Below are 27,097 nucleotides of genomic sequence, written 5' to 3' on the forward strand. Positions count from 1 at the left end.
GTCTTGAGGGAATACAGTGGAGAACAGTAGAGGAAGATATCCAGCATCTTCCTCTGGCCTGAGTGTGTGTCTGCACAACACACACACATAAACAAAGACAGAGGGGGGTGGGATGGAGGGAGGGGAGAGGGAGAAAGAGAGGAGGGAGAGAGGGAAGGAGAGGGAAAGGGGGAGGGAGAGGAAGACAGGGAAAAGGGGAGAAGGAGAAATGGAGAGAGAGACAGAGTGAGAGAGAGGAGAGAGAGAGAGAGAAGAAGAAGAGGAGGAAGAGAGAGAGGAGAGAGAGAAAGACAGAGAGAGAAGAAGAAGAGGAGAGAAGAGAAGGAGAGAGGAGAGAGAGAGACAGAGAAAGAGAGAGAGAGAAGAAGAAGAAGAGGAGGAGGAGGAGGAGGAGGAGGAGGAGGAAGAGAGAGAGGAGAGAGAGAAAGACAGAGAGAAGAGAAGAGAAGAGAAGAGAAGAGGAGAGAGAGAGAGAGAGAGAGAGAGAGAGAGAGAGAGAGAGAGAGAATGTCCCGAGAGGAGAAGAGGCTCTTATCAGTCCATCACAGTCCATCAGCCCTCTGTATAGAATCCTCTGTGGCTCCCTATTGCCTACCTGCTCAGGAACCCAGACTGTACTGACTGAGAGCATGCTCAGGAAGCAGATCCAGCTGGATCTAGGCCATTTTCCTTGGATAAATGTGCCAAGTGAACAGTGGGCTTCCAGAGATGTCCAGGGCCCAGGACACAAGGTCAGCAAAACAAAACAGCCCCTGGGGAACTCTGAATCAGATGGCCTTGGTGATAGCCCCACGTGACAGACAAGGTAATTAGGAGTTGAACAGAAGCCATTCAACCCAGGACAACACCCCTGAACAGGAGTCCAGGGATCAGGAGTTGCTTGGGGGTGGGGGGTGCCACCAAGCCAAGCCCTGAAGGATGAGTGGCAGATTGCCCTCTGAATCTGCTGCCTCCCCTTTCCCCAGACCCTCCACTTCCTGCTCTCCTCCAGGCCTCCAGGCTGCCCTCATCTGCCACCTACACACTCTTAACTCCAGGTCGCCTTCTCCAGCAACCCTTTGCCTGCACAGCCCGGCTTGTTTTCCCTACCCTTGAAGAGTAGGAGGCTCAGAGAGGGGCAGTAACTTGATGGGGGTCACACAGAGTCCTAAATGTCAGGGCAGAGGGCTGCTGGCGTGAGCCCCTGAACAAGGACAGATTGGGCAGGTGCCTAAGACGCCGGTATCCATAGCCAGACTGGACAACGAAGCCTGGGCAGGTGGGTGGCGGCAGCTCAGACATGCTGTCAGGAGGATATTAACAGGCCATCCATCCAATTAGAAGCCAGTAATTAAAATTCCTCGTCCCTCCTAGCACATAGTATTAAACCAAACACTTCATTATCCGCCTCTTACCTTTCTGATTAGCATAAATGGGGGAAAACTGGAGAGCTGGCAGCGCTAATTAACACCTGGGGTGCCTGGGGCTGTGGTCTGTTGGTAGTTTCTGCCCTGGCCCGGAGCTAGTCATGTGCAGGCCACAGCTAGGCAGGGGCCAAAGCAAGGGGTACTGAGGTTGGGTGTGTGGTGGGGATGGGCATTCAGTTATTCCAGGGACTTCGGGTCTGAGGGAGGAGGCTTGGAGCTTGCATTCAGTGAGGGAACCCTTTCTGATGGTGGGGAATGAGTCTGATGGGGGAGGCTCATGCCCTGCCTTTGCAGGCTCCCAGGCTGATGGGAGATGCACAACTGCTGTCCCCACGCAGCCTACAGTGCCTGATGAAGTGCAAGGGAGACTCGGGGAATAGTCTTGCCTGTGAGGACCTGTCCGTCTGAGGCAATCCGATGAAGCAGAAAAAATGCGTATCTGGAGCCAAACCAGAACCAAAGGAAAGTTACTTAGCCTTTCTTAATTGCTGTTTCCTCATCTGCAAAATAACCACTTAGTGTCCATTAGCCCTGCAGCCCGAGGAGGGAGGTGGGGGCGAGTTGGCCTGATTTCCCATCTACTGGCCTGACCCAGAGGCAGAACCCAGAGCAGGCACAGCCACAGAGGCTGCAGGGGGATGACATGGGGGCTACAAAGAGGAGCCAAGTCTCTGCCTAGGGTGACTACAGATGGGGGCTGCCACAGAGACCCACAGAGCCAAAGCATGTGGACAGGGCAGCCATAGGGTGAGGTCGCTCACTACAAGGACATGGAGCAGGTGACCCATGGGACCTTGGTTCCCAGGCCAAGGCACAGAGGAAGAGGTGGTGTCAGCACCTTTTAGTCCCCAAGATCCAGAAGAACCACAGAGAAGCAGAGGCTGATGAGGAAAAGGAAGGCAGCACAGAGGTGGGCAGAGCTGGGCACAGCACAGAGGTGGGCAGAGCTGGGGTGCAGCTCAGGAACAGGGTACCTGCCTCATGTGTGTGCAGGCTTTGGATCCCATCCCCCTTCAGCGCTAGGGATAAAGAAAGCTGTGGGAGTCAGGAGGTTCCCATGGGACCTGCCGAATAGGAACCAGGCCTCAGCCTGTCCTTGTCACCTCCCTGTCCCCGTGAGGTTGCTCTCTGGCTACACAGACTTGGAGGTAGATGGAGGTTAGGTGGCTGGAGGTTAGTGGAACCCAGAGCCACCTGGGACTGTCCCTGGTGAGGATGCTGCAGTCTCCTTCTGTGTCCTCAGCATGAGGCTCAGCAGATGAGGTCTGGGGGAGGGGGGCCTAAGGCCTGAGAACAGAGGCCTCAGCCTCACATTCCTGAAGGCCAAGTTCAGGAACAGAGCCAAGCTGGGTGGGATAGGAATCTTAACTCGGACACCCACTTGCTGGGCATCTTTGGACTGATGCCTTAGTCTCTCTGAACTCATCTCCTGTCTGTGGGGAGGAGGGGGCAGATATAATGTGAGCAAGACAGATACATGTGCTCTCCCAGGAGTTTGCTTCCTTCCCCAAAGATTACTTTCTTCATTGACATGGCACCTCAGACAATGGAAGAGCCAGCCACAGTCCTGGGCGTGGGCTTACCCAGTCAGAATGATGCCCTCATGTTGGAAAAGGCCAAGCAGGGCTAGCTCCTGCCCCGGGGCCTTGGAGGGTCCTGGGGCAGGACTGCTTCCTAGATCGGCTCCAGCTGGGTAACTGTTTACACAGACTGCCATCAGCAGGCATGAAATTATGTGTGCGAGCATTAATACCTCACCTTTCACCAGCCCCGTGTCTCTCATCAAAACACAACCCAGCATTAATCAATTAGCCTCCTGGCCTTGCGCCCACTCCTCATTAGCTTCCTCCTCCCTCAGCTAAGATCGAGGCACACCAAGGGTCGCATCATGGCTCCAGCATCCAGAAAGCTCAACACTCTCTGCCTCCAGGCCTGCCAGAGCGTTTCCCCTGTGCCCACGGCCCCAGCACAGTCCACCTTCAGCCCCCAGCTCAGGTTGGCCATCCTTGAGTTGGCACAACCACCCTGTCCCTGCAGCCCATTGGGCTGAGGCTCTTTGGCAGGGACTCAGCTTTCTGATGCCCAGAGGCCCTCCCATTCTGGGGCTCAGCAGCATCACCCATGGAGAAGTGCGTGAGCTGGTACTAGCCATTCTCTGTGCTGAGGCTGGTGTTGGGTGGGTTTGTATGGCCAGCACACTGTACAGGGATGGGGGCTTTCATTCCCATGCAGCCATGCTAACCAGGCATCATCATCTCCTTGGTACATAAGGAGGAAGAGGCAGGAGCTCAGAGAGGGTGATGGTACCCAAGGTCACAGAGCACAAAGAGGACAGAGTCGGGACCTAGAGCCATCAGTTCTTGGCGGCTCCCACAGAAGGAGTCTGAAACCCATCCTGAGCTGAGTGCTAACGCACTGCCAATCAAGCCTCTGGGGTCACAACTGTGGAGGAGGGGCCCTCAGGCAGGAGACACAGGAGCTTCACTGCATGTGCTGAGAGAGTATAGCTGCTTCCAGACCCAAGTCTACCAGCCCCCCTTTCCTTTCTCTCCCTTAAGGAGCTGCCTTGGGAGCCCTGACCCAGGCAAGCACCTGCCCAGGTATGTGTTGGGGATCAGGTTGCACAGAGAACACTTGCCCCATCTGAAGGCAGGTACACAGACAGCAGGCCACTGTGGCCATGGGAGAGTGAAATCTCTCTAGCAAGTCTGTGAGTGACACAGTTCTTGGGGAATGAGGGCTCAGAACTGAGGCCTAGGAGGACACAGAGCCTCAGGCTTGTCACTCCTACAACCTGGGTCACTTGGGTCCAGGCCTGCTTTGAGTGCCCGTGTCTTCTAGAGTAAGGTGAACCCAGCTGGAATGAGACAGAGCACCAGGGGCTCTGAGGCGTGGCAATGAACTTGTATACATGGCATGAGGTTGGGGTGTGAATGAGAGTTCCCTTGAAAGCTGCTCCTGTATTGGACACACTACAAAGCCGATAGACTCTTGAAGACTTCAGTTTTTCTGGGGAGTTGGAATGCTACCAATCCTAACCAAGGTATCTTCAGCCCTCTGAGTAATGATCAGTTGCCCACCTGTTTTTAACCTGACACCCTTTTGGCTATCAGGTAAAATCCCTTTGGAATGTACAAACTGACTCCCAGCTTCCACCAAAGGCTAAGAATGTCTTCAGATACCATCTGAGGCCTACGGCAGTGGTTTCCCATAACCTGCCTACCTACCTCATGTTCCTAACAACGTATCTGAAAAATGCCTTGACTCCTGATTTTCATTGCTGCTACTGCTGTTCTATTTATTAACTACAAGCTCTTTATTGAACATGGTATTTGGCATGACCTTGATCCGCATCCCCGGCCACGGTCTCTCATACCTGGTGGCAGAGTAAATCATCTCTCTTCCCCTGTACAGGTCCACGTGGCTTCCCTGACCCGAGTGGCCTTATCTATGAAGCTGGATGTTAACCCAGCCATGTGGTGGGAGAAGAGGAGCCACCAGGCCCCACCTGGCTCAGGGTGAGAATCCAGCCACTGCTGTTTAATTAGCAGCCACTGTGCAGGCTGCAGCTTTCTCATGGAGGCCAGGTGCCAGGGCCCAGCTGAATGCAGAGAACAGGCCTGGGCATGGGATGTGGTTCAGGCTGGGTGCGGGCTGGACACAGGCCAGATGCAGGGCTCAGTGGGGACTGAGCAGGCCTTCTGTGCCCAGTGAGGACAAGGATCTCAGTGCTGGCCTCTGAAGTCATTAGGAAGGGACAGTTCCAGGAGGAAAAAGACATACATCACTCTCCTTGGGAGGGGAAGAGGCAAGCTTCCCAGCTTCCAGCTGTGTCACCTGCTCCAAGCTGGGACAACCTTGGAACTCTTCTCCCTTCAATGCCCTGTGCTACTGCTGTTGGCAACCTGGCAACCCCTGGGGACGTCACCACGACTATGGCACACACAGCAGCGGCTCGCTAAGTCATTGCTGGGGGCAGGTTCTATGCTAGGCTCTTTGGGTATTCTCTTTTCTATCCTTGCTCCCAAGACAGCTTTGATAGTCCTCCTGTGGGGAAAGTGAGGCTGGGGGGACAGATTAAGCTGCCTCCAGTTCTCACAAGTCCCAAGAGGCCAAGTGGATACACAGTGGGTCCCTAGATCAGGAAGCAGTGACTGATTCTCACAAGGTCACAGCAGGAGCCCTGTATTCCTGATGAAGACACTGGGGGTCTGGGAGGCTCTGAGTGAGTATCAGCCAGAGGATTCTCTCAACACTTATCCAAAGTGCCCAGGTCACAATGCCTCCAACTGAACAGCACCTGTGTGTCCATGATTCGGGAGCTTGGAATGGGCTCATTTCTCATTTCTGTGTCAAAACACCTGCCACGAGCCATTTAAAAGAGGAAGGATTTGTCTTACATTCATGGTGGGGTGGGCGTGGCAATAGGATCTCGAGGTGCTGGTCACATGGCATCCCCAGTCAGGAAGCAGAGGGAGATGGATGCTGGTGCCCAGCTTGCTTCATTCTATTCATCCCATCCCCTAGGACGGTGCCACCTGCATTCAGGATGGATCCTCCCACCTCAGCTAAGCCAAAATAGAAACTCCCTCACAGCCATGCCCAGAGGTTTGTCTCCATGGTAATTCTAGAACTTGTCAAGTTGACAACTAAGATTAGCCAACATCTAAACACCAAACTCATGTTTGCTTTACATGTGTCTCTGACATGGTCTTGTGGTAATTTCATACCATAGATGTGAATGATGGATGGATAGATGGATAGGTGGGTGGGTGGATGGATGGATGGATGATGGATGGATGGATGGGTAGATGGATGGGTGGGTGGGTGGGTGGGTGGATGGATGGATGGATGATGGATGGGTGGGTGGATGGATGGATGGATGAATGGATGGACAGATGGAAGGATGTATGAATGGGTGGGTGGATGTATGTATGGGTGGGTGGGTGGATGGATGGATGGATGGATGGATGGATGGATGGAGGGATGGAGGGATGGACTATTGTTTATTTGCAGTGTGAATGGAACCAGGGTCCCATGCACACTGAGCAATACTACCAGGTCATATGCAATGTGCTTCATCATTTTGTGCACAAAGCAAGTTTCCCAGTATGGAATTTTCCATCATGATTCTGGGCTGGCACTTGGATTTGGGACCATTTTGGGTTTGGGGTTTTGGAATTCCAGATGCTCAGAGCCCACATTCTGCTCAGAGCTTCATTGGGGTTTTCAGAAGCCTCAGACCCTATAGTAGACTTCAAAGACATTTTACAGGTAAGTGATGAGGGGGACATGAGGAAGGGTGGGCAAAGGAAACTCAGAGAGCCGAGCCCAGGGCTTACCCTGCTAAGAGCTCTCTCCATGTGTGGGTCTGAAGACTGAACCGGGCAGCACTGGGGACACTGGGCCACTGGACCACTGGGCAGGCATCCAGCTAGCTCTATGAGATATACCACACCAGTTCTGAGCAGCAACTGTCCTGTGTCTCATGGACACTGGTATTGACAACACCAATTAGTGATTTAGTGATTTAGCCATGCAGCCAAATGCCTGCACTTTCTGGGAGTCCCTTTTGACCAGTCACCTTCCCTGCCACACAAGGACCTCCCAGCCCGGCCTCCCAAGCATCCCAGTCTCCCTGCACTCCTGTCTCTACGCATCATTACCCATGATTACCCATCATGGGCCAATGGCCCTGCAGGCTGCTGGTCTGAGTCACAGAACGGTCTGTCAGAGCTCAGGGGTACACATGTGGCACATACTTCACTTCTGTTGTCCCAGTGAGATGCTCTGCAGGCCAGTACAGACCCGGAGCCCTGTCCCTGGACTCAGCTTGTTGGAGACCTGCGGATATAGCCACATGCCTTCCAACAGGCCGCCTCACAGGGCCCCAAGCATGACCTGCTCAAGTTCAAGTCCTGAGTCTGAGCTTGTAGCAAACACTGGTCCTTTTGTGTGGGGTGGCTGCTAATACTGCATACAAATAGCCTCACTCACTGATGACAACACAGTGTTCCCTAAGTGGCACAGACTCGCCTCTTCCACTCGTTTTTGTTTCCCTGGGTTTGGCCTCTGAGGGCCCCACTGGGTCTTGCTCACTTGGGTTCATGTTCCTTTATCCTGTAAGAACACCTTGCCCTGGGCACTGGAGACAACGCAGAGAATAAAACAGACCAGCTCACAGTTGGCATTGAGGCTCAGAGCCTGCATGCCAAACAGAACTGCCTGGGTTCAAATCCTGGCTCTACTGCTAATCAGCTGCACCACCTCAGGTAAGATACCTAATGTCTCTGATTGCACAGCTCCTCACAAGAGGTGTGGGGAGACAGCCAGGAGGCCCTGAGGGAGCTGAAACTGTAAGTGTGTGTGTGTGTGAGATCAGGAAGGAGGTAAGGTCACAGAGGCAGCAGGCGGTGCAGGCTGGATGAGCTGTGGGATTAGGAGTCAAGTACAAGAGCCTTGGAGGGTTTGAGCTGGGAAGCAATCTGACCTGATTTACATTTTAATAACGTGTCTCTGGGCACCATGAGGAGCTGAGATGGAGGGCGAGAGTGGCAGCCAGGGCCAGCTGGGAGGAAGCAGTAATGGCAGATGGTGGCCTGGGTTGGGGGCGGTAGCAGCAACAGAGAGAAGCAGCCAGATTCTGGATATGGGGGTGAGTGAGAAGAGGAGGCACATGTGGACCCTGATTTGGGCTTCCCTGTGTGACCTTGGGTCATCATCTAACCTCTCTGAGCCATGAAGCCACATGACACTTATGGGATCTGCTGGAAAATGGTTAAGGTACTAAGAGGGTACGAAGGGTACTAAGAGGGTACTAAGAGGGTGCTAAGGGTACTAAGAGGGTGCTGAGGGTACTAAGGATACTAAGAGGGTGAGAGTGGAGAATATCTGATGATGACCCCAATAAGACTCTTGAGACCCTCCCATGCCTGCAATCCTGGCCATAGCACAGGCTGGCTGGGGAACCCCACCCTGCTCCTCCCACTCCCCCTAGATAACAGGGAGCCCCTCTCTACTGAGGGCCAAGGGTGTGGGATGGGAGCAGCTGGCCCTCCACTCCCATAGCTCACGCTGATGGCTCGCTCCCTGGAGGGGATGAAGGGGTGGAAGCATCCCTTCCCACCAGGGTCATTGCCAGGGCATGGGCAAGTCCTCCCAAAACACAGGGATTCTCACTGGGGGCTGTGAGGCAGACTCAGCAGCCAGTCTGGCCCTTTCCAAGTTTGCAAGGAAGTGGGAAAGTAACAGAGGTGAGCGCCACTGGCATGTCTCACCTCCAGCTCTGCCTGGCTCTTCACAATGCCCTTGTTCCAACAGCATCAGAGAGGGTGGAAGATCATCGCAAGGTTGCATAGCACAGCCCGGTTCAATTCTGGTCCACTCAGCCCTGTGAGACCAGGCTTTTGTCCCTTCCAACCGAGAGGTCTCCCCAGGAGAAAGGACAGCATTTGGAAATGCTAGAGCTGCATTAAACACTCCTCCCGCATCTGGACCCTGTCTCTTCCCAGAGCCCTTGGGGGGCCCAAGGACACACGTGCCCTCTGGTCTGTGTGCATAGGAGCTTGCATGCGTGCTCACTGTGAACTCGAAGTACTGACTGCCCTCAGAGCTGACGTGAGGAATATTACCATCTTGATCCCTACTCACCCTTCTGTGGGACTTCAAAGCATCTACATAAACTGTGGCTGTATTTATTGCCTGTGTGTTGTTGGGCAGAAGTGAATGTCCTTAGCAGGGGGAAGGTCACCTCTAGGACGTTCACTGCCGCTGTTCCCCATATCCAAGGGACCAGTGCCAACTGGGGCAGCAGAGCCCACACTGCCAGGCAGGAGTTGGGAGGGACCGGATGCTGGGCACAGGGAGGAGGCGGGTTTATGGCTGAGTTTCCACAAGGTCTTTGCCATTAACTTTGAATGCCTTTGTGTGTCTGTAAAGTCCCCCAGGTGGTTCAGGAGGATGAATCCAGGAAATTGGTGGTGAAAACAGGGTAATGGGTAGCTTTTAGAAACCAGTGTGAGAGCCAGGGTACAAAGGCCACAGCAGCCTTGTCCCCGGACTCGGTGTGGTGACTTCTAAGATAGAAATCTCTCCATTCCCCTGTTTTTCCCTCCAGCAGACAATGTATCCCTGCTCAGGATGGCGGGTGGGATAATGACACTGGGTGAAGGCGCTATTTTCTGTTGTGTGCCTCACTCTGATTACCGGCAGCTTTCAGGCTTCCCTCTCAGAATCAAAAAATAGAGAGTAAAGTTGGCTCATCTGAGGCTGTGGGAAGCCTTGGCTTCCTACACTTCTTCACCCAGGACAGCGGATGCCTCTGGGCCACCCTCATCTCCATCTGGACACCAGCCTTGAGGGCCACATATGGGGAAACTGAGGCACCGAGGAACTGAACATCTCCCTCAGGTTCCTCAGAGAAGGGGCCCCCACGGAGCCTATGCCCTGCCTGGCACAGGTCCCCCTTCTATGCTGGGTCAGCTGAGCACTGCTGAATGCTTGCCTACAGACTAACCAGAGGCAGTGATTTCATCAGCTGGACCAGGGCCCTGAGCCTTCCCACCAGATGACAGCAGAGTGGACCCTGGAGACACGGACTGACTCCAGTGTCCCATCCCAAGCCAGGGTTTTGATCCCTGAATTCTAGTCCTGACTGTGTAATAATGAACAATAGGTCTCTCTAAACCTCAGTCTTCTCATTTGTAAAATAGAGACAGTGCATTCCAGCCAGGCTGCTGGGAAGACAGCAAGGGTCTCTAAGGGTGGGGTGCAGTGTAGACTACATGAGGTCTCCCGGACACAGTGTGTGTGAAATCATGGCTGTGGACTGTACAGTTCTAAACAGGAATAGAAGAAACCATGGGCCAAGCCAGCAGGATCTGTTGTTATTTCTCCCATTTTTGCTGATAAGGAAATGGAAGCCCAGAGAGGTGGATCCATTTACCTCATTTCTCCAGCAAGGGAAGAACAGGGAACAGGGCCTCATGGGGCTCTGGGCCTCTCTGAGAAGCCTGCTATCCCTCTGAGTACCAGGCTCCCCACCTCCTCTCTCTCCATCTTCCTGTCTTCATGTCCTGTGCTCAAGCCTGGACTCCAGGCTCCTCTTCCTACACCTTCATCCCACATGCATTCAGCCAGTGCAGAAGCAGTTAGCCAACCTTGCCCATGCAAAGTGACTTCTTGTGTCTGATCCCAGTTTCTCCTGCTTTAAAGCCAACTTGTCATTATTAGCAGATGGGGCCTAGATCACCCCCCTCCTTTGCCATAGATGTCTCTCCTACTACAGATGTCCACACAGCTGGCCTGTGGGCCGTCAGGCCCAATGCTGCTGGGGACCGCCCCACTGCCATTGCCCTTGATTCAGAACCACTGTGGCTCCCAGCTCTGGGGTGATCTTACAGTGGGCCAGGGGCACAAAAAGAGTCACAGTGTTGGGGTGCAGGCACTGCAGGCATGGCTAACTTAGCCCATCTCACAGGGGAGGGCACAGTGAGGCCAGACTTCAGCTCAGGGTCAGGCTGAGCCTCCAGATGCACCCCAAGTTCACCTGTTGCCAAGCAGATGCCAGCACCAGGCTCCAGACTTCCAGCTTTTAGAACTACAAGCTAACCTTCTGTGTTGTTATGAATGACACAGCCTCTGGTATTTTGTTACAACAACAGAAATCAGACCAGCAGTTACCAGCATGCCCCGGGGCCTGCCCACAGCTGTGTCTACCTGGGTGGCTCTTGTGGGAGGGTGAGGACCTTGAGGAATATCAGGGAGTCAGAAGGAAGGGTGGGACAGCCCAGAGGCCATGAGTCAACTAGGAGACATCACCTAAGAAGCCCCACAATCTTCCAGTAGTGGAGAGGTTGAGTCTCTGGGCTCTCATGGGGATGTCCTAGGCACAGCCCCCCAGCAATGGGTTGTGTGAATTAGCCCGCACCCTTGTTCTGTTCAGTGGCTACACTCCTTCCTTATGTCTTCCTGGAGGGGAGAGGAGAAAGAATTTACTCACACAAAGCATTTTACAGAGGCTTAAATGCCACATGCTGGGGTTACATATGCCACAAATTGTCCTTATTGAATGGAATAAAAGGATCTGCAACTGGGACCATCCTTGAGAAGCAAGGAAATGCAGGCTGAGCCCCAGAGGGACAAAGGACTCAGGAGGGACTGAGTCCTATTAGGGCCACTGTCAGGAGAGAGCTACCAGCCAGCATACAGTGGGCACACCATTAATGCTCCATGATTGGCAACCTGTTTCCTGCCTCAGTCACAGACTGTGTGGCTTCCTCTCTGTGCCTTGGTCTCCCCATCTATAGACAGAGCAAAAGCTTAGCAACCACTGTGTAGCGTGCGTGTACGCGCACACACACACACACACACACACACACACACACACACACACACACACAAAATCTCACCCAAGAGGAATCTGCCACCGGTGTGTTTGGCTTGATGTGGAACCAAGCAGGATTTTGAACTCCCAAGTGTCCTTGGCCATGAACAGGTCCAACCTCCTCCCTCCACAGGGCAGCTGCCTCCAGGAGCCACTCCCAGACATACCAGCCATGGATAAACACTTGCATCCGGCTCTGCTTTGAAGGGAACCCCCAAAGCCCGTGACCCTTGAGAAGCGAGTGTCTGTGATGTGGCCTCTGGTCCCTGGTCCTTGTCATGGAAGATGTAAAAACTCACACCAGCACAAAGCTGCAGCTGGGAAGAAAGGCGGCCTGTGGCCTGGGAGGGATTATGTTATATCCACGCAAGATACAGATCTAAAGCTCACTGATGCTGGCGCCCATGTATTAATCCTGGCCCTGGCAGTCCTGATTCTCAGCCCCAGCCTGGGCAGGCAGAGGTACCTGGAAGAGTTGCAACCTTGCCGACTAACTCTACTCTTCACTTGCAATGTGGCCTCAAGTCAGTGTCTTAACCTCTCTGTGCTTCAATATCCTCATTCATAAAATGGGGGGAATAATAGGCTCTAGTGCAGCGTTTTTAATGCCGATTAAGGATATTAATATTCATAAGGCGCTTCAAAGCATGCCCAGCGCACAGTAAGTAGTACATAAATATTTGTTAAATAAATATGTCTTGCTTACCTCGAAGGGTTGTGGTGGGATCATCAGATGATAAACATGTGAAAATCCACTCTCCATGGTGGAAACCCATGCAAACAGATCACAGTTGTTGTTCCCCAAGGTAGTCTCCCTCACTGTGCATTGGAGCAAAGGATGTTAGGGGCAGACTCTGAGGCCTCCTATAATCAGGATGACCTTAGTGGCCAGGGGGTCTCAGTACTGGGGAGCCTCAGACAATGTTAGCAGGGGAGCAAGATCAGCCACTGCCATCCCTGTTAGTGACTGTACTGGGGCTTCAGTTGTATGAAGCAGCAATAATGGCAGTTCATTCCTCTCAGGGCTGGGGGAGCACTGGGTACAAGACCCAGCCACTCCTGGTCCTCTGGGCACAGCCAGGAACTGTGTGCATGCTCTCTTCACCTTGATTCCCTGGACTGACTGAGGCCCACGGCTGAGCTGCAGCTGATGGAGAGCCAGGGCTCAGGCACCAGGGATTGTCAAGACCCCAGGAGGTGGGTGCTGGGTGGCTGGACAGACTTGGTGATGGGCAACAGCAAGGCTCAGCCAGAAAGGTGCTGGCCAGTCAGGCAGGCACCCAGCTTTGGGCCAGAAGAGGCAGCAGGTGTTTATCCAAAGGCTCCAGCTGGTCCTAATGTGTTTGCCCAAAAGCTTACTCTCAGACAAGAGATGAGCAGATAAGCTGGGCACAATTAACTCACCCCAGAGGGAGTCACAAACCTGTCCCACAGAGAGGGCAGTCACAGTGGTCCACACACGGGGCCTTTGGGGTCACAGGCATAAGATAGGTGAAGGTCTAGTCCTGGAGGGGCCTGAGTGATGACCGTGCCTTGGCCTATGTACGGGCTCAGTGACTGGCCAAGGGTGCACAGGGCCACATCTCCACCGCTGTGCCTGGGCTCCCCAGGAATGTGAATTAGGGTGGGGTCGGGGGCTTCAGAGGCGAGGAGTGACCTTCCATTCACTCATCCTATACTCACTCATTCACTTGCTCCCTCATGCATGCCCTCCTTCCCTCCTTCACTTGCTCATTCATTCACTCACTCACTCATTCACTCACTCACTCACTCACTCACTCACTCACTCATTCACTCACTCACTCACACATCACTCACTCACACATCACTCACTCACACATCACTCACTCACACACTCACTCACACTCACTCACTCACACTCATTCACACACTCACACACTCATTCACACACTCACACACTCATTCACACACTCACACACTCATTCACACACTCACACATCACTCACTCACACATCACTCACTCAGTTACTCACATCTCCACATCACTCACTTACTTGCTCGCTCCCTCACTCACCCATCCCTCATCCTTTCTCTCACTTGTTCACCTCAGAGCAGCCTCATGCTTCCCAGCCACTCTACCATCTGCTCTCTCTCTGTGACACCAACTTCTTGGAGGGTGGCACGCTGGAGCCCAGCACATGGTAGGAACTGGGCCACGGTCTCCCCTGCCAGTCTTCAGGGACCCCGCTGATGCTTAGCAGCCTTGTTGTGCATATGATGTGAGCTTGCTGTGAGCCGGCCTGTACTGGTTTGGGGAGAGAGGGAGTGTGTCTGCCTTGGGGATGTGTCACTATTGGCTAAGGTGAGGGTCACATTTCCTGTTCTCACTGTGTGCTGTGGTAGCCAGGTGTAGTAGAAGGTCTCAGATCAGAGAGAACAGAGAAATATTACCAGTCTCATAGGATGTGGACCCAGGTCAAGCACCCTTAATCAAAACATCTAAAGTCCAAGATTCTCCAAGGTCTGTAACTTTCTGAAAGATGTGTGATGGCATAAGCAGAAAATTCCACACTGTAAAACTTTGTCTCATGCCTGGAACCATTTTGATCTTATCTGAACTTCCCTGTGGGCTCCGTGTTTAAAATGTAGATAAGATAAACCAATTCCAAGTCACTGTTTAGACTCCAGACCCCGTCTCGGGGGTATGACACCAGGCACATGCAAGTCCAGAGCCCAAATTCTGAAAGCATCCTCACACGGGAATTGTTGCGGGGTGCTCAGCCTGCACCCCAGGCAGCAGTGCTCAGCAGTGCTCACTCAGATCCCATCTGCTCACATGATGTAATCCCACAATGGGGAAGGGCTCTTAGATGCAGACACTATGAGCTCAGAGAGGTGGAGTGCTTTGCTCAAGGGCACACAGAAAATGTGTGTGAGTTTGCTCTGTTACTCTGCAAACACAGCTTCCCCCAGAGCAGGGCATCTGGGAGGTCCAAGTCTGGAGGCAGACATCCAGGTGCTCCAGTCAGCAGAGGTGAGGTGGGGCTGGTGGTCCTGGCTCGCCTGCTCCGGCTCTGGCCTGAAGCCTGGCTTCACCCCCAGCCTTGATGAACTCCTGCTTTCCCTGGCCCCTCCTTTATGGAGACTCTAATTTTAGCCAGCCACAGAGTCAGATGGAGGGAGCTTTTAAACCCGGACTGATTTATGTTCTTCCTTAATTGCTCCAAAAAGTGCTCTGCATCCCCAGGGGAGGCGGGGTGGAGACAACTCTCTTTAGGTTAAGAATTTAAAGCTAAGTTCTCACCAGCCTGGCAAAGATGAGGAACCCACTCAACTTGTCACAGTGGTCCCCTCCTGCGCCTGCCTGCCTAATCTCTATTGTCTCTGCGCTCCACTGGCCACCAGGGGAGGAAGACCACCAGAAACACCCCAGATAGTAAAGTGACCACAGGACTCTTGCCACACCCACCATGGTAGCCTCCAGGGCCTCAACCACAGAGAAACATAGAGAGGTAGTTACAATGGGTGGGGGCAGGTTAGGTTTTCAGGGCTCTGCCAAGGAAGGACCGAGTGGGTCCCTTCCATCACCTTGGACATCCCTCCGCAGCAAGTTGGGGTCACCCGGGTTGAATGACCTCTCCAAAGGTGCTCACAGAGGCCCCCATGAGACCTGTCATTTACACACAGACACCAAACACTCAGAGGCAGGGCTCCAGCAGTCTAGTCTATGAGGCAGGCTGGGTCCCAAGGGTCACAGACTGGCAGTGAATCCCAGGAGAGCCACGGGGCCCTGTGGAATGGCCTATCTCATGCTGCATAAACACTGTACCCTGCTCAGTGCTGGGTCCTAGGGCAGCAGATAACTTGGAGAAGAGTCCAAGCAACGGGGTACTCTGCCATCACACAGAGCCAGCAGAAAGAGACAAGTGGGGCCCTGACTACAGCAGGGCCAGAAACCCATGGCCTTCCTCAGCAACGCTGTCTCCACTTGCCCCTGCTACCTCAGTGGCCTGTCTGTCCCAAGCCTGCACTCAGGTGTGGCAGGTGATAAGAGACGGTCAAGTGAAGGATAGGGCTACCAATTTTGAAATAATTGGGAAAGATTTTTCTCTCTCGTTCTTTTTTTACAAGGCAGAAAACAGAAAGATACAGCCCCAGAAAGGGCATCAGGGCCGCCAGGTGGATGAAGCCTGGATCCCTATGACTCTGAATGGAGGAAAGCCAGCTGCAGTGAGCCGTTGTGTGACCAGAAAAACAGACAGCAGGTGAGCCCTCTGAGGGCAGCTGGAGGCTTGCTTGTTACAGCACCACATGGCTAACTACTCCATCCTACAATGAGCCATTCTGTGAGTGAGGGAATTCCTTAATTTGACTTTTATAACAATCACATGTGGCAGCTGTTCCCCCATTTATACACCAGAAAACCGAGGCTCTGGGGGGTGAAGCCACTTGCCTAGGGTCACACAGATGGCAGGTGGGGGTGGTGGTAGTGAGGACCGGTGTCTAACTCCCATACCCAATATCCAGATGACACACTCACAGCAGGAGGTATCAGTGAGGGAGTCATGGCCAGGGATGGGATGTGACATCCTCCCTTGCCTCTGGATACAGAAGAGGGGACAGGAAGTCAACCCTGGGCCACCAATATGTTCCCTATTGCTAAGACATGTGGAAAGGAAGAAGAAAGCCCATTATTGGTATCTTGTCCCCAAGCTGGGACAAGAGGTCCCTGGGGCTGTGCCCACTTCCATAAGCAGTTGCTGTTGCCTTGAATGGCTTTTCTGGATCCACAGGGAGCCCTCTCCTCTTCTCCTGGGGAAAGAGGAGGTGACAGGGTAGAGGCGACACAGTGGGAGAGGACCTCTTTTTTTTTTTTTTTTTTTTTTTTTGGTTTTTTGAGACAGGGTTTCTCTGTGTAGTTCCAGTGCCTGTCCTGGATCTCAAGCTCTATAGACCAGGCTGGCCTTGAACTCACAGAGATCCACCTGGCTCTGCCTCCCCAGTGCTGGGATTAAAGGCGTGTGCCACCACCACTCAGCGGTAAAGGACCTGTTGTGAGAATGTGAGGGCTTGTGTTTGAATCTCTGGAGTCCCTGTAAGCCGGACATGGTGGTATGTATCTGTGACCTCAGTCCTCCTGTGGAGGGATGGGAGGGTGTAGTAGTAATCGTAACAGGTCTTATTAATAAGAACAAACCTGAGGCCAGTTATTGGGGTGAATGCTGGAAGATCAGAGACACAGAACAAGCAGAACAAGCCACAGCTTCCTCACCTGGCCAGTTCCTCAGCTGATCCTGTTTCCTCAGACTGCAAGCTTCTGAATCCTCATCCCAATGGGTCTCAGCTGAACTGTGCTGCTCCAAAGCCTAAAAGCTTAACCAGCCAAATGCGTCTAGTTTCTGGTCTTCACGCCTTATATATCTTTCTACTGTCACTCTCTGGGATTAAAGGCTGGATTTCTGGGATTAAAGGCTTGTGTCACCAAGCCTGGCTGTTTCTAATGTGGCCTTGAACTCAGAGATCCAGAGGTATTTCTGTCTCTGGAATGCTAGGATTAAATGCGTGTGCTACCTCTGCCTATCCTCATGTTTAATATTGTGGCCGTCCTGCTCTCTGACCCCAGATAAATTTATTAGCCTGCACAATATTTTTGGGAACACAATATCACAGAGGGGTGCAGACAGAAGAACCCCCAGAGTATGCAGCATGATGGGGGTCTTAGAATAGATGGAAGGTGATCACCTACACCTGAGGCTGCCCCCCACCTCTACAAGCACACCGCACAGGCATGCACCGCCAATCATGCCCACCATCCTAAGTGGTTGGAGGACTGAAGGCCACACTGCTCAGAGTGGCACCCAATACCCACCATGGTTCTGACCACAACTCTGTCCCCTTCTCACCATCCAGGCTCTCTCTCAGCCTCAGCCCTTCACCAAGAAGCAGGTGTAGTTTAACTTTGATCCTGATCCTGGGTCATCCAGGGGCCAAGTCAAACCCCAACCAGGCCATGCAGACAGGTCCAAGTCAGAGCCATCCTTTACTGAAGAGGCCCCAGAGAGACACACAGTAGGGCTAAATTCATGACAAAGACACCAGGAAGCTGGGCAGGGCCCCTCTGCTGACCTCCTGACTGGAATCCTCCCATCAGGCATTCCCTACCTCTCACACACAGTAGCCTCTCCCTCCTAGACCTGAGTGAGGTTTCTCTCAGCTCCATAATGCTACGCCACTAATAAGATTAAAACGTATCTCCTTCTCACAGCATCGATTCATAGCACTGATTTACCACTGCTTCCCAGCTGCTACAAAACGGATGTGCGGGCCGACACCTTAATCTCTACCCATCTCACTGCCAGCAAATAACTGCTAATTAATACCTTTCTGCTTCCCGTCGCCTGCCAGCTCTGAGGGACATCAATACATATGTGGGACCAGAGGCCATCCGAGGACCCAGTGGAACTGACCAGGTGAGGAGTGGATCATCAGCGCTGTAGCTCCACCCCGACCCCATCAGACACACACAATCAGCTAGCAGGAAGCAGAAGAGGAGTCAGAAGTGATAGAAAGACTCCGGAGAACCCAGGTCACTTAAAAACAGCACCCTCCCCTGCCTCAGTTTCCTCATCTGCAAAATAGAGACAGAGCACCGCGGAGTTCTACAGAAAGCCATCCAGAGTTGCCCAGGCATGTGTTTGTCCCCATCTCCTACTCTGCTTTTTTGGACTCAGAATGCCTTGTTTCTGGTATCCAAGGCCAAAAGGGTGCCAGGGAACTGCAGAAGACAGATCTCCAGTAATGTGGACATCTGGGTAAGGACCCCTGAGAAGGGGTCAGTGACTAGCACACACCTTCGCTGGGTGGAGCTGAACTCTCCCCACTTGTCTTCTGCCCCTTGTTCAGCTCAAAGACACCTCCTCTGAGAAGCCACCCTGGATCACCCTTCCTTCCACCCCAGGCTCCTCACTGGCTGCTTTGTTCACTGCAGGGCATAGCCAGATGTTTACAGCTGCCTCATCTGCTTCTCTGACAGTCCTGGGGTCCCAGTCAGTGCCACACTGGACGACACCTGGTAGACCAGTCAGTGTTAGACAAGCAAGCAGCAGATTGTACCTGATAATAACAACAACAGTAATAATACGCAGAGCAAGATGCTCCCCCTTCCCTTTCCTCCACTCAAGACACCTCAAGTCCTTCCAAGAGACTCATAGACACTGCCACCATATGTGTTCAGTGGCTACTAACAGAAACGCCACAGCCTCCACTCTCCATCACCCCTGACAGCATCTTTTAGGCAGTGGGGAGGGGGTGGCTGCTGCAGAAAATATAACTAGACATTTGTGCTTTCTCAGGGCCCCAAACCCAAATTCACAAGCCACTGGGTGAGTACCAGCCATCCCTTTGGTCAGCAGGGGACCGACAGTAACTTCTCTTGGGACAGGACATTCTGGTCTTGGATTTTCATAGAGTCTGGGGAAAGTTCCATAAACTGAAGACTAGGGGCATGTACCCTATGCTGTGTGACTCTGGCTTGGTCCCTCAGTCTCTCTGAGCCTCCAAATGGCTATTACAAGACCAGATACATTAGAGATGTGTGAACACCTTGTGGGGCTCTCTCTCAATCCCAGAGTCTGTGTGCATCTGTAGAGTTCCCTCCTCACAGTAGCACATAACACGTGGCCCTGCTCTGAGAGGAGGGGGCAGGAACGCCTGCAGCTGTGCCAGCCAGAGCCAGCTCGGGTGCTCTTAATAAAACACAATGAAGCGTGGGATCCTAGGACATTTCTACTAATTCAAGGCTCCCGTGAGGCAAGGCGGAGCTGTTGGCTGGCCGTGGGGAGGGCGGGGCCTGGGGTGTCTTAGGGAAGGGTGAGGAGATGGAGAGAGGGCATTTCCACAGCAACCCACATGATGCTGCATGAGAGGTGATAGGAATCTGAGGCACTTATGTCCCTCTGGTGGCCCAGGACACCTCACAGCTCTCTGAGCCTTAGTATCCCCATACGCAGAGGTGGTAAGAGTGGATCCTGCACCTGGCACCCTGAGGTTGGGACCTCCCCTCATCCTCCTGTCCTCACCCCTGAAGGCTTTGATGTTACCAGGCAGGAAAACAGAAAAACTGAACAGGAATCCTTGCATCAGGAATGAGCTGCTCCTCAGCCACCATCATGATCCCTGTGCTACCTCCCAAGTGGTACCATGGTACCCAGTGGAAAACTGGGTGTTCTGGGAAGCACAGTCTGGAAACTCTGAGCCAATCAAATACTTGCTACCCCTTCCTGCTTTCCAAGGCCCCCTTGGGTCTCATTGGAGTCCCTCTCATTCACTGCAAACCAGAAAGCCCAGCCTCCAGCCACTTGGAGCATAGCAGATGGGCAGCAAACAGAACCCTCCCCACTGAACCCCACATGTGGCCATCTCTCCTTCCAGCCTTCTTCTTGCTCCTAGCAGGGTGCCTCTCCCCACTCTCTAGTTTTGCCCTTGAGGGGGCAGCTCAAGGGGAAAGTCTCTACCTTAGTCTTATTCCCCACACGCCCAATGCCTACTGTGCCACTTGTAATACAGTGGGAATCCAGTAAATACTTGTTGGAGAAAGATGGGTGGGTGGGTGGGTGAATGGATGATGGATGGACAGATGAACAGACAGACAGACAGATGGATGGATGGATGAATGGATGGATGGATGGATGGATTGACGGATGGATAGGCAGACTGATGGATAAGAGTATAGATAGATGCATTGGTAAATAGACAGGTGGGTTGATGGATAGATGAGAGGGTATGTATAGATGGATGGGAGGATGGGTAGATGGATGGGCAGACAGATGGACAAGAGTATAGATAGGTACATGGATGGATGGATGGATGGATGGATGGATGGATGGATGGATGGGGGAATAGACAATGGATGGATGGGTGAGAGAATAGGTAGATATATGCATGTATGGAAGTATAGATGAATGAAAAGATGGGTAGATTGGTGGATGGATACATGGATGGATGAGAGAATAAGTAAGAGAGATGGATGGATGGATGGATGGATGGATGGATGGATGGATGGATGGACACTTATGTGGGTGAATGCATGGGGGGATGAGAGGATGAATGTATGGGTAGATGGGCACATGGTTACAATACATAGTTGAATATATGGACCTATGGGTGGGCAGATGAATGGAGCATAGGAAGTTAGGATTCTTCCTCCCTTCCTTGCTGGTCTGGTTTTGCAGGCCTAGTGAACCCATCCATAGTTCCAGGTGTCTCTGGAGTGAAAGTCCTAAGCTGCTAGGAAGTAGACACACACATTTACCAACTCCCCAAACTCTGCAGATTACTGAATCACCCCAGGGCATGTGCTAGTGTATGTGCGGTGGAGTGGGGTCTGAAGATGGGTCATTGACATTACTGGGCTCCACAGTGTTGTGAGCATGACAGATAACCCACAAAGATTGAACGAATGAATGGATGAATGAATGAGTGAAGTGATGTCTCAGAAGAGACACCTATCACATGTGAAGGACTCAGTTCAAAGGGTGTGAGTTTGAACAGAGGGCTTGTCATATACAAAAGTCAAAAGTCCTAGGGCAGCTCACAGCGTGGAAAGGCAGACCTTTTGGTCTAGTTTTGTGTGTCCCTGCTGGCCCTCCCTGTACACCACCCATCCTCCACTTCTTCCCGGAACACTAAACAATGGGTTTCCTTGAAGCTATGCTCTCTGGGGGTCCAGAAGGAGGAAGGGGTGGCTGCAGAGCCTGTGTGCTTACTCACAACCATGGACCATGTCTTCCTGGTCAACCACAAACCTACCCAACTCCATCTACCTGTCTGCTTAGCTTTACATGGTGCAATATAACCACACAATCTGTCTGTATGGCTCCTTTCTATGGAAAATAATGCTGCTTAATTAAGATCCTTTAAAGTTTAAGCCCTGGGTTGCATGCTTTCTGCAGGAAGCTATTAGCCATGTACTGTAGAGAAGTAATCATCATGACGTCAGAGACAACAGTGCACGGGGAACATCTCCCATTGATGGAGATGCACAGAGGGGTGACCTAGCCATAAGGTCATAGAGCCCCAAAGCCCCACCAAGAGCTATATGGGGTCTGGATGGGAGGCTTGCAAAGATCAGGTTAGCAGAGAGCCAAGCAGGCAGCAAACAGGACCACACACTAGCCATGCTACCTTGAGAAAGGGACTTAACATCTCTGCAGCTGCAGTTTCTTTTGACATGAGAATTCAATACACGCAGGTGCCTTTTAGGAAGACATCACAGGAGTGAGAGCAAACACAGTGCTCTCACTGAGGATGCTCAGAGGACATTTGCTGTTGGTACCACTTGCAGTGGACCTGGACCTGGGCAGCCCCATCTTGGACTGTGAGTCCAGAACTGTCCCCTGATGCACACAGCTGACAGAAGGATTAGCAACCATTGGCCCCAGAGGCCTCTCATGAGTCCCAGGATGGAGCTGCGAGTGCAGCTATGTCTTAGTTCCTTTTCCCATTGCTGTGATTAAAACACCTAGACAAAAACAATGAATCAGGAAGGGTTTATTTGGGTTTACAGTTCAAGGATGCAGTCCATTATGATGGGGAAGTCACGGTGGCAGCTGGTCATGTGGCATCTACAGTCATGTGACCAAGCAGGGACTGTAGTGATGAATGCTGGTGCTCAACCCACTTTCTGCTTTTACTCTGACCAGAACCCCAGGTGTAGGTTGTAGTGGATAGCCATCCCAGCATTGGCCTGGAAGTTCCAACCCCCATTGAGGCTTCGGTAATGGTCACGCCCACAAGGCAGGGCGGAGGAGGAAGCGGAAGACCAAGGATCAAGAGGAGGTCTCTCTCTTGGTTCCAGGACCCTGGACGCTGGACGCGGACCGAGCAGAGTTCTCCAGAGAACACCGCCAGACTGAGCTATACCTTTGCCAGACCTGCAACCTACCCCTTCATTTGTAAGTTAACCCACAAAATAAACCTCCCTTTTAACTACATGGAGTGGCCTTAATAAGTTCACCAATAGTAGGTGTGTCTTCCCACTTTACTTACCTAATCAAGATAGTCCCTTGATGACAAGCTGAAGGCTAACCTAGTCTAGGTCACCCCTCCCAGATGCCTGGGGATTTGTCTCCTGGGTGACTCCAGGTCCTGTCAAGTTGCCTATGAGTACCAGGGACTTACAGTCCATACCTGGGAAACCACCTCATAGAAGGTCTAGCTGACTGTCACTGAAGCCATCTGGGACCTGCAGCTTGTCACACCCCACCTCATTTCTTTGTCTGTCTCCCAGAACTCCAGGTGCCCCAGGTGCTCTGTAGACAAAGATCTCAGTTTTTGCAACTCCATGTTTCCCGTGCAAACTTCTAAACCATCTTCAAGACCTAGTCGTGTGTGGCCCTCTCTAGTTATCTTTGGCTTGCACGTAGATTAGTGATTCCCCAGCCTATGTCCCCCATGGACTTGGCGGCTCTCCCATTTTAGAATTTCTAATAGTAATTATTGATTCACAATTTTGTGTCCACTTGAGGACAATAATCTTAACCAACTTTAGCCCCAGCCCAAGCACAGTGTCCAGCCCAGAGATGTTGCTCACAGAAGGGACAGGTCTGCACTCCAGGCATGCATGGCAATTGGAGTGTCCCTTGTCCCTCTTACATCTACTCTTGAGAAGGATCCTGCAGGGGTGATGTTTCATCTCAAGACTGCGCTATCTTGAGCAAGTGGCTTAACCTATCTGAACCACAGTTTCTCCTTCTGTAAAAGGAGAAACTGATTTGGAGCAGCTGGGGAAAGCACCACCTGAGTTTTTAGGAGCTCTTGTGGACAGAGATGGGGCTTGTCTTCCCCACACACTGCTGTGGAAGATTACTGGCTCCCTCCCATTTATCCTTCAACGACACAGGAGAGTGGATGAGAGAGTTAATGGAGGTAGGATGTCTCATAAACATCGGCTCAGGACTCCCAGGCTGGGGACTTTTCCATCAAACCAGTCCTATTCAAGGTTCTTGCAGCTACCTCGAGGTCAATTAAGAACTGTCTCTTGGAGAGCCAGCCACACGAGTGTTTGAATATGAACTACGAGTCATTCAGTTGGTATCATAAGCTGTACATTATGCCTAGTGCGAGACAAATGAACAGGGAGTGAAGCCATTTCAGCTTGACTTTCAGAGACCCGTCATGTGAGCAGGAAGGATAGGATGTGCCAGGGACAAAGGTCATGGAAGGGAGACTTGGGTCGATAGCTCAGCTGAGTGTAAGGAAGAGAGCGCCCATGAGCATCGACTACCAAGGGAAGCCGGATTCTTGGATGACCTAGCTCCCTACCCAAGGAATGTGGATAGAGAGCCCACAGAACACAGAAGAAGGTCCTTATCAAACAATCTGAACAGTCTGGGACACAGAAGAGGTAACGAGCGTGGAAATACCACCTGTTCCAACTTGGTCCCCAAGCTGGCGTCAGATGTGCTGAAGGCTCAGGACACAAAGTCAGCCAGGAAGGGTGGGGAGGGGAGGGGAGGGCTGGGATAGAACCCACTCAGAAGCGGAGCCAAGGGCAGGACTGGCTGCATGGACAGTTGCACGTTAGCTTGAAGCGGGAGAGTTCCGTCTTGCCCCCGGCACTTCAGAGACTGTGCCAGAGAAGAAATGGTTGCTGGCATTTCTCAGTGCAATTGTCACCTAGCACCGTGTGCATAAACCTCTCCAGAATTTCAACTGGCAAAATTAGTCAACATCAAAGTCAATTTGAACGTTCAGGTAGATGGAGGAGGAAGGGCTGGGACAGGGAAGTTGCTGGTCAGGAGGCAAGAACTTGGCCGATTCGGCGGAAGGAAGCGGGGAGGTGGGTGGGCAGATGCAGGATGTTCTCAGAGGAGACTTTGGGGGTCAGCACCTCCCTACTGAGAGTGCTCTAAAAAAACTTTAAATAGAAGAAGGCTCCTCACTCCACCACGCTGGCTCACTCCTCCTCCCCTTACCTGTGCCTGTGAGGCAGAGTGGCTGCTGGGGAGCACCTGCTTGGAGTAGTGAGGTTGGAGCCTGTTGGTGATGGATGTGGCTTGGGTGGCACATGGCAAGAGCCGGTGGGGATGTGAGGAGAGATGATCAGAATGGATCTAAGAAGAAAGAACATCTCCGTGGGAAATAGAGTGGAAAATAGAGTGGGAACGATGAATCGGTGTGCCCTGGGGTGAAGTCATCCATCAGCAAGATGGCCGAGGATCAGGGAGGCTCAGGGATTCTGAAGCATACGGTCAAGGCCATCACACACCAGTGTGGAAGCTGGCACACCCTGTGCACACTGTGATGTCCTGGAGAAGCCAGGCTGACTCCTTCCTGTCTCAGGGGAAAGCTGTCACTGTGACACTGTCCATGTGGGGAGCATAGTTAGTGTACCAAGCTCTGCCTCACATCTCCACCACCATCACATCAGGCTACCACACAGCATGTCCCTCCTCTGACAAATAGGGAAACTGAGGCTGGGTGGGAGTGGGCTGCTTCTCTCAAGCTGGCAGGAAAGCTCACTCCGCCTTGGCTATGTGCTGAGAGCCTCAGAGGCTGGCCTAGGATTTCCAGCTGTTGCTCACTGGGTACCAACAGACTCACAGGAAGCTTCCCTCTCTTTAGGCCCCTGACAAGTCCCCTCTGTCCAAGCCACCTGGCCTTCCAGCAGTTTCTATGCCTATTGCATCCTGGTCTCCATAGTTCCCCCAGGCTACTGGTGACCCAGTCTCTGCACAAACAGCCCTGAGATGGTCCCTCCCCTTGTCCCCATCCACCTGGAGTACTCACAGGTCATGCAGGATGCGCCCCAAAAGCCAAAGCCTGTCTATCAAAGATTCCCTCCCTACCCAGTGGCTCACAGCTCACATCCACCAGCACCTCCACAGACTACCTGATCCATGCCACCTGCTCTGCATCACACTTAACATTTTTCCTTAATGCCCTCATTATTTACTCAGATAAAGCCATTTTAAAGAAAGAGAGAATTTAAATCAGGGCCCCAAATGGCAAGCCAACACCAGTTGCTTTAAATAAACTGAGAAACCAATGATAAATAGCACGAAACTGGATGTGAGGCATCTCACTACCTCTCACTTCTGGAGGGCTTGTGGCCCCAGCGATGAACTCTGTCTTAGACAGGGCCCTGCTATGTAGCTCAGGCTAGCCTCCAGCTCATGGTCTCCCTACCTCAGCCTCAAGAGTTCTGAGAAAACCAATATGTCCCACCCTGCCCAGGCCTCAGCTCATTATCTTTTTGCTGACCAGGGAGGCTAGCAGGTGGTGGCAGAGATTTCAAGGTGGACGGCATCCCCTGAAGTGTCATCCTGGGCTGGAAGGACAGGAATGAAAAAGAAGATTCGAGAGCACCCACACCCACCCCACTCACAGTGGCAGCACCTTTCCACGCCTTAAAGAAATATGGCATAAGCTGGGTAGCAGTGGCGCACACCTTTACTCCCAGCACTTGGGAGGCAGAGCCAGGTGGGGAACTCTGTGAGTTTGAGGAGGCCAGCCTGGTCTACAGAGTGAGATCCAGGACAGGCACCAAAACTACACAGAAAAACGCTGTCTCAAAAACAAACAAACAAAAAACTCCAGCCTACCTGCTGGACTTGCTTAGGTAGAAATGTCCCTCTGACCCATCCCACACAGAGGCCATCAGCCACCAGCATCCAGGAAGTTCTTGCCAAATGTCTTGGGTGGTTACAGGGACTGAACCTTGTTGACTCAGTCACACGGACACTGAGAAACTTTATTTGGTGTTTATCTTTTTGTGTGTGTATGTGTGAGTTTGCACATATGTGTATATGTTGGGGAATATTATTTTAAGGTGTGTTACTTTTGTTTATGTTGCATTTGTTTAACTCAGTGAAGCTGTGTTACTGTGCCTGTGTAAAACACCTGATGGTCAAATAGAGAACTGAACAGCCAATAGCCAGACAGGAGAAAGAATGGGAGGGGATGACAGGAAGAGAGAATAAACAGAAGGAGAAATCTGGGAGAGGAGAGACCTAGGAGCAAGAGAAGGAGGAAGACATCAAGGGCCAGCCACCTAGTTACACAGCAGGACATGGAGTAAGAAATAATGAAAAGTATACAGAAATAGAGAAAGGTAAAAGCCCAAAGGCAAAAGGAAGATGGGCTAATTTAAGAAAGCTGACAAGAAACAAGCCAAGCTAGGGCCAGGCATTTATAATTAAATATAAGACTCTGTGTGTGATTTATTTGGGAGCGGAGTGGTGAGACCCCAAAAGAGCAAAACCAAACAACAACATGTGTATGTATTTGTATGTATGTGTTTATGGATATTTGTGTGTGTATGTATATTTTTGTGTGTGCACAGTGT

The 27,097-nt window shown here is 52.1% G+C and overlaps 1 protein-coding gene and 1 long non-coding RNA gene across 2 annotated transcripts in view; one reads left to right on the forward strand and one right to left on the reverse strand.

The window, feature by feature from the left end:
- Igsf21 (immunoglobin superfamily member 21) overlaps positions 1-27,097 on the reverse strand; it is a 210,862-nt gene that overhangs the window by 173,348 nt on the left and 10,417 nt on the right. The window lies entirely within an intron of this gene.
- Positions 7,429-18,284, forward strand: LOC118578252. The gene is made up of 3 exons (XR_004944241.1): positions 7,429-7,678; positions 15,883-16,016; positions 18,017-18,284. It is a non-coding gene; the product is annotated as an uncharacterized LOC118578252 (long non-coding RNA).

Source organism: Onychomys torridus, chromosome 2, assembly GCF_903995425.1.
Source record: "Onychomys torridus chromosome 2, mOncTor1.1, whole genome shotgun sequence".
Taxonomy (NCBI): Eukaryota; Metazoa; Chordata; class Mammalia; order Rodentia; family Cricetidae; genus Onychomys; species Onychomys torridus.